The sequence below is a fragment of the Squalius cephalus genome (genome assembly GCF_949319135.1).
Source record: "Squalius cephalus genome assembly, chromosome: 7".
Lineage (NCBI taxonomy): Eukaryota > Metazoa > Chordata > Actinopteri > Cypriniformes > Leuciscidae > Squalius > Squalius cephalus.
The window spans coordinates 35751310-35768920 of NC_137128.1; the positions used below are offsets into that span (position 1 = coordinate 35751310).

Sequence of the window (17611 nt, forward strand, 5' to 3'; positions counted from 1 at the left end):
CTATTTGAGTAGGCCTATTAATATCAGATCTGAGTTGGTTTTGGAGAGCATACCAGGGAATTATTAAAATGTGATTCAAATCAGGGAAATCTACAAGTTCATGTTATTTAAATTGAATAATAGGCTACTGTGATTTTGTTTCCTAGTTATGATCAGTTCTACAAAATTTATTTGACTACAAAATGTCTCTATGTGAGTGCAATCTCTATATAATTATTTTTATAAAATACAAATTCTTATCTAGAAATCACAAATGCATGAAAAAGTTCTGGAATGCATTATGTCAAAAGGAATGGGAACACTGTATTATGTAAATGAATGAAGACCCGTGTCTGTCTGCTGACAAGAGTTACAGCATCCCTTATAAGAAAATTTGGTTTCCTTACTAAATAGCTGAATAAAATGCACACTCCTCTTGGTTTCAAGATTAGAATTGTACAAGCTCCAGATCATGTGCATGGAAAATCTAATTTCTTTTGGCATGCCAACCTAATGAAATACAATAAAAAAAAGTGGTTCAGACAGGGTCTTCTCCCTTTATAGAGTTAAAATTGTTTAGATGGCTGACTTATGACCACTTTTTTCTTTTATAGATAAGGCATGCCATTCACAAGACCAAATGTAACTGCAAGAACAATGACCTCAAATTAGGATGACCTGATAAGGTCATCAATCAAGGACCTCATACCAGCAACTGTGATTTCAGCGAAAGTAAATGGAACAAGCTGTCTGTCACACCAACTGGCAAAATTGTCCAAAATAAGTTAAATAAATGTATTATCAGCTTCGTGTCATTTCCGTGTCATGCCATGAGAATGGTCACAAGAAAACTGCAATAAAAGTTTGATGCGCAGCACCTTGGAATCCATTAGATCGTACATACTCTCATTTAGCAATGGGCCTAATGTGGTGCTGGAAAAAATAGGTCCATGATTAACTGTGCAGCACATTATTCCAACCCATACTGCCAAAGGGAACAAAGTTCACCATCAAACATGCAGTTCATTTCCATTCTCTTTCTAGCTATTGCTGAAATTGTTTTGAAATGCAGTGTCAGAATCTTTAATGTATTTAACTAAGTCATGACTTAAATCGACTTAATATTAAACCATGCATAAACATCTAGCTATGGTCAGCAGAAGAACTTTGTTTAACATAGATAAGGATTCTAAAATTAGATTGATCTGTATAGGGTCAGTCACTCCAAACATCACAAGAAGAAAACTTGCTTGACCTAGTCCGAGCATTTTTCTTTAATTGTTTTTTTTTAAAAATAACTAAACTATTTATTCTTGTTAACAATATTTGACTTTTGTTTTGTATTACAACAATACTACAGCAAATAAATAACACATAATTTCACAATTAAATGTCTAAATTTCTTTATTATTATTATTATTTACTAGGGCTGTTAAAGGGGGGGGGGGGTGAAATGCTCATTTTCACTCAATCTCCTGTTAATCTTGAGTACCTATAGAGTAGTATTGCATCCTTCATATCTCCAAAAAGTCTTTAGTTTTATTATATTTATAACAGAAAGATAAGCTGTACCGAGTCTTTCCGGAAAAAACCGAGCGTCTGGAGGCGGGCCGTGTGGGCGAAGCCAGAGCCATAGAGAGAATCCGTCGATCTGGGCTTTGTTTATAAAACATTCATCGTTGCATCCACTGTTCCTAACGCTGGGTTCTTTGGGAAGCTGAACATGGTAAGCTTTCCCTCACATCCAAAAACACACTTTGGAGACACTATGCAGCGCTGCCGATGATTTCCTGTTGAAGCGCGCTGATGTGCGCGGTCTCGCTCTCCTCTGGTCGACGTGTGCGCGGGCGAGCTTTTCCGGGAGAAATGCTCATATAAGGAGTTCCACTCTGGTCTACGTCATTAGATCCACGGTCGAAAAAAAACCAGCCGAAACTTGTACCAACCCGGAAGTAAGATTTTCGGCACAGAAATTCTCCGTTATTCGTCCAAAATATTTTTTAAAAACTTTGGCCATGTTAAGCATGAGAATCCATCTCTTTAACACTGTAAACAACTCTGAATACATGAAACACCATTGTACCCCCCCCCCCCCCCCCCCCTTTAAACGATTAATCGCGATTAATGGCATCCAAAATAAAAGTTTGTTTTTACATAATACATGTGTGTGTACGTTGTATAATTATTTTCTATATAAATACGCACACATGCATGTATATATCTAAGAAATATTTGCAAGTATATACTGTGTATATATATTTATATTATATATAATTTATATTATATATAAATATTTTATATATAAATAACACATTTTTCTTAAATATATATATGCATGTGTGTGTATTTATATATAGAAAATAATTATACTCCGTACACAGACATAAATTATGTAAACACAAACTTTTATTTTGGATGCGATTAATCGCGATTAATCGTTTGACAGCCCTATTATTTATATATTTTTTTCTTATTTAATGCTGATACCAACAAATGGAAAATAAAATTCATTATGAGCAATCTTACATGGTCAATAAAAACCTATTATAATTCTGAAGTCAAAATGTGTGGGCCACTACAAGAATGGAAATAGATTTATAAGATGACCAGAATATGCTAAATAATTACAGTAATGGATAAAGGTATGGAAAAATATGGAAATTGGCAGTTGTGCACATTCCAAGCTCATGATAGTCAGACTGTATATCCATCCATCCATATTAGGTGAATGGTTCATAAAAATCTCAAATAAATTGAAGTACGTTATTATTATTTGAGGTAACAATTTAGATTCATTTTCAAAAAAGAAAAAAGAAAAGAAAAAGAGAGACACAGCTACAGTTTTTTTTATTCACTACCTCATTTGTTCACCACAGTCTCTAATGTCATCACCGGCGGCCATCTTGTCACAGGCAAGCTTTCTGGCAGGCTCTGTGGTACCTGATGTAAGGTGAGTGATCTGCACGAACACATTGTTTTCACAAGGTGTACATTTTCAAACTGTTCAAAAATCCAAACTGATCACACTTGTAACACAGTCCACATAATCATTGTTTCAAAACACAAGATTAAAATGTAATGAGAACATTTGGTTAATCACTGAGCAGTATGATCTTCTTTCAATTGAATACTTTTCTTTCAATTTAGTACTTTTAACAATCAGTTGACTTAATAACAAACAATGCAATATATGTTTCAAATCACCCTTGTTGCTAAAATACAGTAAAGGATACAGATGCCACATTAGAAAATACACTTATACATTACCTAACTTAAGTAACATAAAATACATGTTTGTTATAATATCTATTCAGTGTGTTATCAAAAGGTGTTATGAAGAACATTATTACACTGTAATGTAAAACTCTGTATTATCATCTAAGATAAATGTATGATAATTATAATGTAAAAATAATTAATTACATTTGGTTATCTGCAGAAATGGCAAACAAGAAACTATATCTAGAATATAAATGTACCAAATGATTAATTGATTAAGATCAGTTGGATTAAATAATATTACAACAAATGTATTAAACTGAATAAAAAGAGATGCAAATGAAAAGTTTGACTGTAAAAGCATTATGAAAGGCAGTTGTGAATTAAATGTTTATATAGATGAAACACTTATTTTGTGTTGTGAAAGGGATACTTTGTGATTTTGTGTATTGTTCTAACACAACTGAATACATGCTGAAATGTCTGAGGAAAAAAGTGCACTTTTGATAATCTGTTGTGATATTAGTACTAAGAGTTTTGAAAATATAACACTTGCTTGTGAAAATAAAACCCCCCGTAAAACCCCCCGTAAATTGCTTCAACAATGTTACATTGAGTAGTTTCAGAAACCGGGCTTTTGTTACCCGACCCAAATAAAGACACACGATGTGCAACATTAATAATACCCATAATACGCATCCCGTGTTTCCCACAGAGATAATGAGAGTCCTGCAGGTCTCATGATGTTAAGGCTGGGTCTGGTGCGAGTTGTCTTCTAATAGAGTGCACGTTTTTCAGTTCATATGACTCACATGAGTCCTGAGTGAAGCCCTTCGATGTTCAGTTACAGTATCTGATCAACTACACTAATATGTCATTCTGTGGCTCACATGACAGACATCAACAGACATTAAACCTGGACCAAAGCAGAGGAGGTCAGTTCAAGCCTTACATGTTGCCAGTCTGTGTGCAGTAGAATAAGTTGATTGGTTATGTAATTTGACAAAGTTATGTAATCTTTTTTTTACATTGTATAAGTAAAATAGTTTTAAAAATACTTATGTGAACTTTAGTTTTATGTGATAAAGTTATATATATAACATCTTTCAATAATTTTATTTTTATTACCAAAAATATTCTGTGAATGCTTGTGTACTTACAGTTCAAATTAGTGAAGCCAGATTTGTTGAGGTTTTAAAGTGTTACTGCGAAAATGTTCAAGATTTTTCAATGACTACCCTGGTAAAAAAAAAAAAAAATGTATATACTGTATATATATATGCTAAGTATACTTGCAGCCAGACTAATTTAGTATACTTCAAGTATGTTAATGATTTGTTAACTTGAAGTGTGCTATTTTGAAACAACTAATTTTGTACTAAGTATATTTTAGTTGGAATTAAATTGTAGTAAAGCATAACTTTAAGTGTATTTAGTGTACTTTTGTGTTCTAAATTGGAAAAACTTCAAGTATACTTAGTATACTTTAAGTATAAGTATTAAGTATTAAGTGTATGCCTGTGTAGGGACTTATTACATGCTTGATTAGTGATATTAAAGTATACTTTATTTGTGTTACAAGTACATTACAAGTACATTACAAATTCATTACGAGTGTCTTGGAAACATATAAGCAATATACCAATATACATTATCTTATAGACACTTATATATATAGCCGTTGTGCTTCGGGAGACCCGAGTTCGAGTTCTGGCTCGTGGACCTTTCACGATCCATATTGCACACTTTGTCTTCAATAACAAATGCACTTTAATAGACAAATAATACTTAGCTATACTTTTGTTACTATTGTATACTATAATGTGTTTTGAAAGTATACTTTCAATGCATTGTTACAATGATTATTTCCAGCACACATTTAAAATATACCTAAAATATTTTTTAAATAAAGTGCAAATAAATATACTTTTAAATTTTCACTTCAAGTATATTTTTCTAAAATACATTTTCCTAAAATATACTTAAGTACAATTATTTTAAAGTGTGTTAAAAGTTGTATTGTGAAAATAGGTAAAAGCATGATGCAAGTATACTTTTAATATATTTAAAGATCTCCACACTTTTTGTTAGTATATTTGCAATGTACTATTGAAAAGGGGAATATATTTAAAACTACAATAAAGTATACTTTTTCACTAGGGTATACCTAAATTTGAAATACATTTATTTTATGCTAAGTAATATGCTACAAATACATTTACATATTTATGTACTTAAATACCCTGCAGTTGCACTTTTAGTATTCTAAATTGTTATACTTAAAGTCTGCTAAATTGGAACAACTAATTTTGTACTTAATGCACTTTAGTTATCCAGAAATAGTGCTGAGGTCCAACTAAAGATACATAAGTGTATTTGATTGTGCTAAAATGGAACTACTGCAGGTGTATTTTAGGTACACTTTAAATATCTTGCATTTAAAGACAAATATTATACAGTCATCATATCCTTAATAATAGTGGCACAATTTAGGCTTAATATTGAGAAATATGCATTGTACAATAAAGAAGTACTCCATCAGTGGGTCTCAGTAATTATGTTAATGGATTGTAGAATACTTAGTATGAAATAAATGTCTTTTAAATTTTGCTATAGTTTTTTTTTTTTTTTCACTACGGATGTCACATTTTTTGGTGTTGTATGTTTGTTTGCTTGTTTTAGACTTTGACATGATGTGAGGACAGAACATGAAGTGAAGCAAAGGTCAGAGTCAAATTAAGTTCAAATATGCACAGTCCATTAGCATGTTAGTCTACCAAAGTTTCCAGATCTTTCTCTGGTTAAATTTTAGACAAAGTGAAAGGTTGACATTAGAAATGAGGATGTGATTCGATTTTGGCTTATTTGCACATTTCAACATCAAATGAGATACAACTTTTGACTTGATGAATCACAATTGTCTTATATGCAAAAATGTTTTATTGATTTTAATCAAACAGACTTTTAAAAAAGCCAGTTCCCTTATTTGTTTTGTTTCCACATATTAGTTCAAGGTCTTACATGTGTGCAAAAAACTAAAAAACTAAACCAAAATAAAAAACATGTCCCTTTATTTCATGTATCTAAAGTTACTGATGTTAAAAACTAGTATTTTGAAAAAACAAAAAGTTGTGGCAAAGTGATTCCAAGCCAGGTCAAAGTTTACAGGAAGAATAAACTTTTCGAAGTGCCCTTGGTGAGTTTACGAACACATTAAAAAATGCTCATTGAATTTTTTTTTAACTTGGTTATGCTATGGCTCATAACCGCTGCATTGTTTGCTTGAAAGATTTTGATGATGATCATTTAATGGCATGATATTGTCTGTTCAATGGTGTGTTTTTATAGGACAATTGATGCCAGCTAAGAAAATGTATTTTTAGAAAATAAAATTGAAGGGAACTTGTCACTTTTGGTACAATCCTAGTTAATTTGAAAAATAAAATATTAATAATGCTAATGGTAACAAAGTAAAGTAATACATATAGGCTAGTGTTAGTAGGCTATTTATATTTGCCATCAGCTTTTATGGAACAAAACTGATCCGCACGGACTTATAGGCTACAAAATATTAAAGTTTTATATTTTTTTGAGAAAGACCCAAATAAATTTGTATTCACATTGTTATTGTCCTAAAAGCTCCACCTGTCGTCTTTGATGAGATGTGGCGACCTCTGCTGGAGATTGTGAAGCCTCGCTGAAAAGCTATTGCTGCTCATCTATCTGTAAGGTTGGAGAAGATTCTGGACTATATGAATGTGCAAAAAACCTTTGAGTTGATGTTTATAAAAAATATTTATTATGTTTGATATAATTTTCAGGCCAATGGTCTTAATGTCAGTCACGCTCTCTAAATCAATATGGGGTATATATAAATGACATAGATCACACACACACACACACACACACACACACACACACACACACACACACACACACACACATATATAAAGATTATATTATTATTATTATTATTATTAGTAGTAGTAGTAGTAGTAGTAGTAGTAGTAGTAGTAATATTATAAGCTCCATTTCATTTATGGAGCGTTTTTCCTCCTCTGGGAACATCACTATATAGGGTGTTGTGTTTTGTTTGATTCCCATCAATATGAAAGTTTTATTTTTTCTCTAAAATGTAATAATATATGAAGTAGGCTACTCCACAGAGTAACTGTTTTCACCAGCTCCTTTTTTCTTTCTTTTTTCCTGTAACATTTCTTCATATTTCATGTTGCAGCATGCCTGAAGCTGTGCATAATAACTCATTATGTTACAGAGAGATCATTACAGCTTGGGACTTCCACAGGATCTTTCAGCAAGCACTGCACATTCAGAACTTCATTTTCCTCATAGAGACGGTTTAACAGTGTGATAGAACACAGTTTAGTCTTAAAGACGTCATGAAAGTAAATTAGAATTTTCGAAATTACAGTTTTCCATGTCTGTTATATCTATTTGCTATTGTGCGCCTAAATGGAAGAACTTGCTTTTTGCAGATAGGCTATTTATTCAAAATGGACATCTATTGCACTATGCAGATTTTTGTCCATTCAGATGCTCTCTCCTGAATGCAAATTGCAACCGACTATAAAGTAGCAAATCATGATTCATGGCTGTAAAGTAACAAAAGACAACTGGCAATTTACAAAAAAACAAGGATCTATATTTTTTAAATTTATTTAGGCTATTTTTAATTTAAAATTAAGCTGTTATAGTAAAGCATTATTAAGCATAAAATATCTAGTTTCCATATAGCTAAATCATGCTTTCAAAATGGGATATTGCTGACATGGTTAAAGTCATTATTTTAACAGAATGATTTTTAAAATAATTATACGGATAAATAAATAATATCCAATTTTTATTTTGTAATATTCCCTCTGGCCACTAGATGTCGCCACCTGATCGTCGATTTAACGTGTTTTTCTTCTGTTGGGCAAACACTTACATCTTTACCCTTGGTGGCCAAAAAAAAAAAACAAAAAAAAGGAAAAAAGAGGAAAAAATAAAATAATTATTACTTGCACCCAAAGAATGATGATGAGGGTCATTTTGGAGTAAAGCAGGTTTACAATAGCAAAATCCACATGATATACATGCAAAATCAAGTCAGGACATAGTGATTGAGTGACTGATTGATTGATGTATTGATTAATTGACAGATTTCTTTGCATGTTAACTTTCAACTGACCGTGTGCGTTTGTGATTTGATTATATAAAAAGAGTGTTTATGTGAAATTATGACAACTGTTTTGCCTGTGTTTAGTCTTCTTTTCCTCTTTTTTTTTGCCTGTATCCCTCATCTCATTCTCTTTTTTTCATCCACCTCTCCCTCTTTCTCTCTTTCTCTGTCCTCTGTAAACTGGGTCAGACTCGGTTCTCTCAGATCTAAGTGTCTTAGGAAGCACCGTGCTCCCACATCCCCCTCTGCTGCAGAGAATGTCATAACCGCAGGAGAGAGGGGTTTCTGAAGGAAGAGGAGAGGAGAGTTCACACTCACTGAAGCACTCCCACCTCTCTGGTTTTCTCACCGTTCTGTACATCTTCAGTGAGACAAGCATTCTAGCTGATGAACTGCCTGCTAGCCATCTTTAAGTGGAAGATGGCCTGTATGTTAAGTGGATCATTTTTATTTGTAGTGATTTTCAGATGTTTTTCATGCGTGTTGATGGTGCTTTTCTGCTTCTTTAGCTCTTTAGATATGCACTCTGATAATATTAAAATAATATTTTATTTTAAAATAAATTTAAATATTTTATTTTATTACGGAGCATGCTCAAGCACTGTTACATCTTACATTTAAAGATCCAATGAAATCAGATGAGATGTGTTTTGTGTTGTTTTTGTCCATGTCTGTTACCAAACCTCACTTTTAAAGGTGAACTATGCAGGTTTTTTTACCTTAACTGAACAGTTTCGGAGTCATTGGAATGGTTATATGACTTTTTTCGGGTGGAATGGTGGTCTTCTCGCACCCCTCCAGCGCCTTTGAGTGGAAAAACCACCCTTGCAACTTTGGGCTGGCGGGCCGCCGGCCTCAGCGTCAGGAAGTATCATGTGATATCAGGTCTCGCAATGTAACGAATTGCTTTACGGCACTGCACACATACACTATCTAAACATTTATATGCTAGCCTTCAGTGTATCAAACAGAAGTGGACATGGCTCAGTGGACATGGCTCCGTGCATTCGCCGGCTTCTTTGAAAACAAATGCACATGACAGGAGGGAGAAGATGGGAGGGGGCGAGTCACCAACGAGTTTTGAGGACAGTGTTGTCAAATATCTATTCCGAAGCTGTAGGGGGAGCTCTATAGAGAAACCTGCGAGCAAAAAGCGAGAAAACAGCGAAGAAATTGCCAAAAATGCATAGCGTTGCTTTAACAGATATAAAAATTTAGCCTTTCCTTTACACGTAAATGGACCCAAAAAATTGATGACTCATCATGAACTTCACAGATTTTTGCCCAATCAAATGCCCCCTAAAATGAGATCCCTCCTCCTAAAACTGGTTAGCAAGTGTTGTGACTACATCGATATCCCCTGCCTAAAATTTCAGTCAGAAATATGACAACATAGGACAACAAATAAATAAATGCTTGTCAAGAGATCAGTATCTCCCTTCAGCAGTCAAAGTCTTTCAGAAAGTCTTTTGAAATGTGCCTGGTTGTTTTTTATGAGTCCACAGGGTGTGATATTTGCCTGCATGAAGTAAAAGAGCAAAACTTCCCCTCTTTGTCAAATACTTCCTGACCTCAGTGTTTGGCGCGCTGCTTTAGTTGGCTTTTTCTAATAGGCTTATGACGTTTCTTCCTCGTTGGCGCCATGCAGAATATGTGTTTGCACGTGTGCGTGAGGGTGCATGCACAAGTCTTGTGTAAGCGCTGTGCAGGCAGAACCGCGGATGAGACAGGGATTTTTGGAAATTAAAATCAGAATTTTACATGAGGATACTTGAAGATCACAGCAGCCCTTCTTAAGCCAAAATTCCTTTAATGTTTATATTACATTTTTTCCCCTCCCAAATTCTTCGTGTATAATTGATTATATGCTGATACACTCTTGATACATACTGCAGAACTTTGATCTGTTGTGACTGCAACATCTTTGAGGCACAGTTTGTATATTTCAGTTCACATACTACCTCTGCACACTAAAAGTATGCAGTTAGCTATAGCTGGCATTAAGAAAGTAAGTGAGTGAGTGTGTAATTGTAGTAAGCCAGTACATCACTATTGGAATCTTACTATTGCCGCTTGTACTACAAGAGGATTGTCCTATCAAAATGTCATCACTTTCTCTGAGTCTGAAAAAAAAATCACTTGATATCACCAAGCCCCCGGACTCTGCATATCCTGCCTGAAGATGAAGGCAGGGGCCGACCTCCGGGGAGGTATGGACAGGGACCATCCTGGTGGTGGTGGGGAGGATGGAGGTGAATGTTTGCGCCATCATCTGCGAACTCAAACATGTGTAAGTAACGATCTTTTATACTCCAGAAAGTAATGAGTGACATAACATTGTCTTCCTGGCAGAACTTTACGCTAGAGCTTTCATTTTCTTTCAGCTGCAGCAGTGTTTATTCCTGCCTTGTAAATGCATTTAATTTCATGATATTTTTTTCATAATGATCTCTTAATCTTCAACAGAGAAGTGAATTGTGCCAGCTCTATCGCGAGAACGAAAAACTGACGCTCTCCATGCATTTTCCGTGTGATTGGCTGTTTGACTCACGTCACACTTTCAGGTGCACGCGCTTCAGAGTTTATTGCAAACTCTGGATTAAACCTGACTTGACAGATCATGTTTATACCGAGTGTTGTGAGCCTTGAGTTGGATTTATATGGATTTGTCAACTTTAAACCTATACTGTACCTGAAACTCAGAGTTTGCTCATCTAGCTTCATGCAACAGTCCACAGGGGTGTCCAAACTCAAACCTGGATGGCCACTGTCCTGGAGAGTTTAGCTCACACTTTCCTCAACACACCTGCCCCGGAAGTTTAGTACGCCTATTAAAGGGTTAGTTCACCCAAAAATGAAAATTCTGTCAGTAATCACTGACCCTCATGATGTTCCATCCCCGTGAGACTTTCGTTCATCTTCGGAACACAAATTAAGATATTTTTGATGAAATCTGAGAGCTGGCTCACTACTTCATAGGCTGATTGCATCTGCCGGCCCAGAAAGTTAGTAAAGACATCGTTAAAATAGTCCAAGTGACTACAGTGGCTCAACCTTAAGTTTATCAAGTGACGAGAATAATACTTTTTGTGCGCAAAAAGATAAAATAAAATAACGACTTCAACTATTCATTTTCTTCCGTGCGGGCCTCTGACGTGAGTCCACGAGAGCCACGACGCATGCGCGAGAACTGAGAAGATGATGTGAGAAGATGATCATTTGATGGGAAAGTGCGAAAGGTAAGCCATTCATTTTGCGGCATTGGTAAGGTTGGTTTCTCACGACTCGGACATCCAGGAAATGCACACTTTAGAACCATTTGCATCGAGACCCATCTGCGTCATCTTCTCAGTTCTCGCGCATGCATCGTGGCGCTCTCGTGAACTCGCGTGAACAATTCTTTAAGACTAGCTATATTAACTGGTTTAGGTGTGTTTAATTGAGGTTGAAGCTGAACTCTGCAGGACAGTGGCCCTCCAGTAGCAGGATTGGACAACCCTGGTATACACTCAACCTTTTTCCACTATAAAGAACCTTTTTTACACTGGAAAAATTCCATGGATGTTAAAAGTTCTTCATGGAACCATTGATGCAAATAAAGAACCTATTTTTAAGAGTGCACCATCCAGGCTTTTGATGCACTATATTTTCAGTGTACTATGATTTGGGACGCTCTAATCCTCATCTTGCTGACTATATAGAATTACAAATAGGGATGCACCCACAGACATTAACTGCTAACCCCAAATAATTGGACATAATGGTGCGTGTTCACATTTTGGAAATGAACACTGCATTTTTATTCGTTTCTTGAAACCGGAGCACATGCCCTCTTTTTCACCATCCACTGCTTCTCTCCATGACAAGGTTTGTCTTTTTTTCTCTCTGCCCAAACACAAACACACACACGCACAGGACCCTTGATCTCGGGCGGTAACACATACACACACACCCTCTCCATCGACATGAAAGCATCCCCTCAGCTCTTTTGATGCTGTGCATCTTGGCTGATGCATCGCCGAAATAAAACGTCTGCTCTCGAATCAATACGACTCAATTCAGAGGGCTGTCGGGCCTCTCACGTACACACACAGATGCACAAACGGATGGTGACCAAGCGAGGATTAGAGAGAAATGCAGAGGAGAGGGAAAAATAGGAATAAATGGCGGAAGAGATAAAAGCAGAAAGAATACGAGAAAGAGAGAGGGAGACATCCATATTTCCGTTTCATATTTTTGACTGTGTCCTTTTTTCACCCACCTGCCTCTGCTGAGCGGGTGGGGAAGAAAAGAGTAATGAAAAATAAAATCGATGTTAGCTGGTAATAAGAGAGAAAGATGGTGCAGATTCTATAGACTGCTGCTGTTTATTTATCTGGGTGAGGGAATGTGCTCCTCATCGGACTGAGTTGTGTGTTTTATGCCAAATTCTACCTCCATGCAGCAATACGAGGGTTGTGAACTGCCTGCCAGCTATTGTCCTCCTTCCAATGAAAACTTCATCCCCCACTGTTTGACTGGATCTGAATTAGCTGTCAATCAACGGCACTGTCCAGTGTCTTGGTTACATATCCTTAAGGGGCTTCTTTTCTTTTGGGCCGGTTTAATGATTTTCAGTGTGCTGTTTTTTGGAATAAAAAAGTCAAGTCACCTTAATTTATATAGCGCTTTTAACAATATAGATTGTTTCAAAGCAGCTTTACAGTGATAATAGGAAATGTAACAGAGATTGTTTTGGCTTTACAACAGCTCTAGAATAATGTTATTGTCCAGCTAAAGTTAGTTTTGATTGATTCACTTCCGTTGCAAAGATCATTAGTTATTTATCTGCTAGTATGAATATAACTTAGGGGCCGCTAACACGACACTGTTCTAACAGAATACCCTTAATGCGCTCTGGCCCGCTCATCCGCACAACAACAGTGCCTGCTGGCTCGAGAACGCAAACCTTGAAGTAGGTTCCACGGTGAAAGCATTGAAATTATTTTCAAAACGTTATCATCTCCGCGTAAACTTCAAAAACGCAAATCTGTGAAACCGCTGACGGCGTGCACATGCGTATTACGTGTTTAGTCTATAGGTATGCGTGTTTGAATATATATGTGCGCAGGCATGTATAGTCTTTCTTTACAAATTGACCTCAACAAATTACTTGTCTGGAGTAATGTGAACTGGAATCATTTTGACAACGTTTTATCTGTACAGAGGTAAAGGGAAGGGAAGGAGGCCTTCACAGGGGAGAGACTAGAAGACACTTCGGGAGTGCGTTGTCGTCGTGTCCAGGCGCAGGTCCTTCATCAGACCTGGATACGGCCTGTATCCGGCGGACTGCGGTAAACCTCGGGATAAACAGAGAGACTAATTTTACCGTAGATTCTTCTTATGATAACGAGTACATCAGGATTTATGGGGAGTGTTCCCGGTTCCGGCTGACCAATCTATGCAGCCTAACATTGAATTATAGAAGTTGATAATGTGTCATGTGTATGCTAGGTCAAAGAGATGTGTTTTTAGTCTAAATATAAACTGACAGAGTGTGTCTGTTTCCCGGATAATGTTAGGAAGACTGTTCCAAAGTTTTGGTGTTAAATAGGAAAAGGATCTACCGCACGCAGTCGATTTTGACATTCTAGATATTATCAGATATAAAGTAAGAAGGTAAGAATGTACCTTGAAATGCAATGTAAGTCGCTTTGGATAAAAGCGTCTGCCAAATGCATAAATGTAAATCTAAATGTAAATGTGAAGGACTATAATGCGTTAAGAGCTCTCTCAAGTACTGGGGAGCTAAACCATTTAGTGCTTTGTAAGTAATCAGCAATATTTTGTATACAATGTTTAATAGGGAGCCAATGCAGTGTTGACAGAACTGGGCTGATATGGTCACACTTCCTGGTTCTAGTAAGAACATTGCTGCTGCGTTTTGGACCCGCTGTAGTTTGTTTATTAAGCATGCAGGGCAACTCACAAAAGAAGAGTTACTTCTAAAATATACACTTTAGCATGCGTTATACATCACACCCTGACGCACTGTTTCTTGGTTTAACTTTCCCTGAACTTTTGTCCAAATCATTTTGTCCAAGTTGGTCTCAGTCTTGATACTACAAGAGATTGAAATGCCATTGGTCGGTGATGAAATGTGATGTTAATGCAGTTATGTTGTCACGTTATATGGGCGAGTTGTCAAGTCAAGTCAAGTCACCTTTATTTATATAGCACTTTATACAATACAGATTGTTTCAAAGCAGCTTTACAGTGATCAACAGGAACATAATGATTCAATGATGCAGCTCTAAAAAGACAATAGTGAACAGTCATTGTTCAGTTGAAATCAGTTCGGTGTTATTCATTGATTCGGTTCAATATCTGTGTAAAGTACATAAATTAAGAAATGAGTTCAATTTGGCTATAAAGCAGCTCTGCAGAAAACAGTGACAACTTTTGAAGTATAAAACCTGAATATACACTACAATTCAAAAGTTTAAAATTGATAAGAGTCTGGTAATGTTTTTGAAGGAAGTCTTTTATACTCACCAAGGCTGTATTTATTTAGTCAAAAATACAGATAAAAAAAAAAAAAAAAAAAAAAAAAAATATATATATATATAAAATAACGGTTTTCTATTTTACAATGTCATTTATTCCTGTGATGGCAAAGCTGAATTTTCAGCATCATTACTCCAGTCTTTAGTGTCACATGATCCTTCAGAAATCTTTCTAATACTTTGATTTGATGCTCAAGAAACACTTCTCATTATCATCAGTATTGAAAACAGTTGCTTAATATTTTGTGGTTTTACATCTAGACTAAAAACACAACATATATTGTAAACCTGCATTGGAACAGTTTGCATTTTAGTTTTACATTGTGGCTTTAATCGAATTACAGGGTCCAAAAACCATGGAATTACTGTTTTTCAATAGCAGATTTTTATTGTAAAACCATAATACTTTTTTTGTAATGGCCTGTGTACTTTCAGAAGCTATGTGGTATTATGATAGAATGAAAATAAAAAGCAAGAAGCAGCGATTGGGGGTGTAGGGGTGCTGGGGAACAAGAGGAAGAGACAGATGAAGGTTTCGGTGCCGGTGTGAGCCGGTGCCCTCTGTGTGTGTGGGAATGCCATTCAGGGTGATAACTCAACCCTGACAGCCCATGATGGAATTCATGATTGATGGGGCTCAATAGCTGCCAGTTCAATTTTCTCCTGTAATGAAAACAAGATTCACCTTTTTCTCCCTCTCTGCCTGCTAAAATCTATGTGAGAATCATGCCCGCAGACTCTTACGAGAGCCCGGTGTGGTCCGCTAATGTATTTTTCTCTCTGTTTGTCTTTGTCTGTCTCCCTCTCTCCATCCATTGGGCAGGACGTAATGAGTAGCTTGCTTGCGGCAGACGTGAAGACGGATTGTGGGAGTGAGTTGTTACTACTCTTTGATTGTTATCGTAACATGGCGCAGAGCCTTAAGGAATGTTCTGCAAATGTTCACGCCATATCTCAGTTTAACTCTCTACTTTCTCGACTCAATGTGATATACAAGCGCCGAGCTGTGCCCCCTCCTCGCTCGTTTGATTGAATAAGTGTAAATAAACATTTCTCAGAGCTCCTCTGCATGGTTTTACATCCCCTCCCCCAGATGTAAAAATGTCGAGAAGGAGCTCCTGGACAGGTACCAGAAAGCGCCTGCAAAATTAATGATTGCATTGGATTTTGCTTCCGTCTTTTACCTTGGTGAAATATTAATATTGGCCTCTTGGTGTTCGATGAAATAAATACTCTTTCTTAATATAGAGAAAAAATTGTTTTCCAATTTACAAACATAAGCTTTATTCATGACTGGAAAGAAACACTGTGAATCATGTAACTCCAAGGCTCTTCGTGTTAAAAACGACACATTCCACCTAACAGGGTGGACCTTGTGCATGAACGATCTGCGGTCTGGACTAGCTCAGTCGTTAAGTTGCCATGCCGAGACTTTACTGCCGTATTTTCTGAGAGATCTTTCATTTTGACTAATTTTGTCTGACTCTCTACACCTCGTTAAAGCATTGTTAAAGAGGAAAAACATAAGCAGAACTATGAAAGGTTTAAGAGCATCTATCCTCGATAAAGTTAAAACTCTACACAAATTTTTTTTTTTCTCTCTCTGTGGTTTGAAACTGTGACCAGCACATGTGTATGAGATATATTGGCGCCTGGGAGCAGTGAAATGTTAGACATTTTACATAAAATGTTGGTTATGAGGGAGTCTGAATTGAAAACGACCAGAGGAATATTGCATTTTATGCCAGATATAATGATGGTGAATAAAATAGCAACTTTTTTGGTGCTATTATGCAATCAGATTATGCAATAATTTGTAATGCACCTTGAAGGTACTGTACGCTAGTCCAAAACTGGCAAAGAAAATTCCTCCAGAGTCTCATTTTGATCCAAACACAACTTTGGCAGAACCGGCAATGATGAAAAAAAAAAAAAAAAAAACGATAAATGATGGATGACTACGACAGAGGTCATTTTAAACTTATATAATTGAAAATAATACGTTGGAGTAAGTCAATGAATGAAAGGCCGTTTGAACGTTTCACAAAAGACGTCTTGTAACCCTGTAAACACTGAGCCAAATACGAAATGTTTGTGTGTCAGACTGTGACCTTGACCTCAGAGTCTCTCAGGAAGACCTTATAGCTCCATTTTCACGAAGCTAAACGTGTAAACACCAAACAGATGTGGCTGGATGACAGGTCTCTGAAAAATGCCCAGTGATCTGTGTGAGATGGCAGAGATCAGATCATTTTTAGCTCGCTGTGATAGAATACGATGGACTGTGGCAAACTGGAAAGGGCTGCTATTGATCTGCGAGAGAGAGCGAGAAGAAAAAGAGAGATTTCATGGAGCAGTAGATGAAGGGGAAAGATAGAGTTTGAGTGAAGGTAAATCTGCTCTTGTCTTCTTGTGCTGTATCTCTGTATCGCAGCCCATGCTCACCTCCATTGCTGCTTGTCACTTCCATTTGTCATGGCATTGCGTTGCGCATTTTTCTCTGCCAGTGTGAATTACGCTCTTCAGACTGTGCTGTAAGCACATTAACCGGTGCACACAGTCATTTTATAAAGCTGGTATGCATTAGTGGAAATATTTCAAGCTCTTCAACACTCATTTACACAGATTTAATCATTTCTTAATCAGTCTTTTGTGGGACAGTTTCCATTAAATGGCATTTCAGGCT

At 36.3% G+C, this 17611-nt stretch overlaps 1 protein-coding gene and 1 long non-coding RNA gene across 2 annotated transcripts in view; one reads left to right on the forward strand and one right to left on the reverse strand.

Annotated features, from left to right (window-relative positions):
• Nucleotides 1-17611, reverse strand: part of LOC307161216 (complement C1q tumor necrosis factor-related protein 6-like) — a 161088-nt gene that overhangs the window by 105332 nt on the left and 38145 nt on the right. The window lies entirely within an intron of this gene.
• LOC307162276 lies at nt 6335-8705 on the forward strand. Its single transcript, XR_013821894.1, has 3 exons — nt 6335-6394; nt 6838-6923; nt 8570-8705. It is a non-coding gene; the product is annotated as an uncharacterized lncRNA (long non-coding RNA).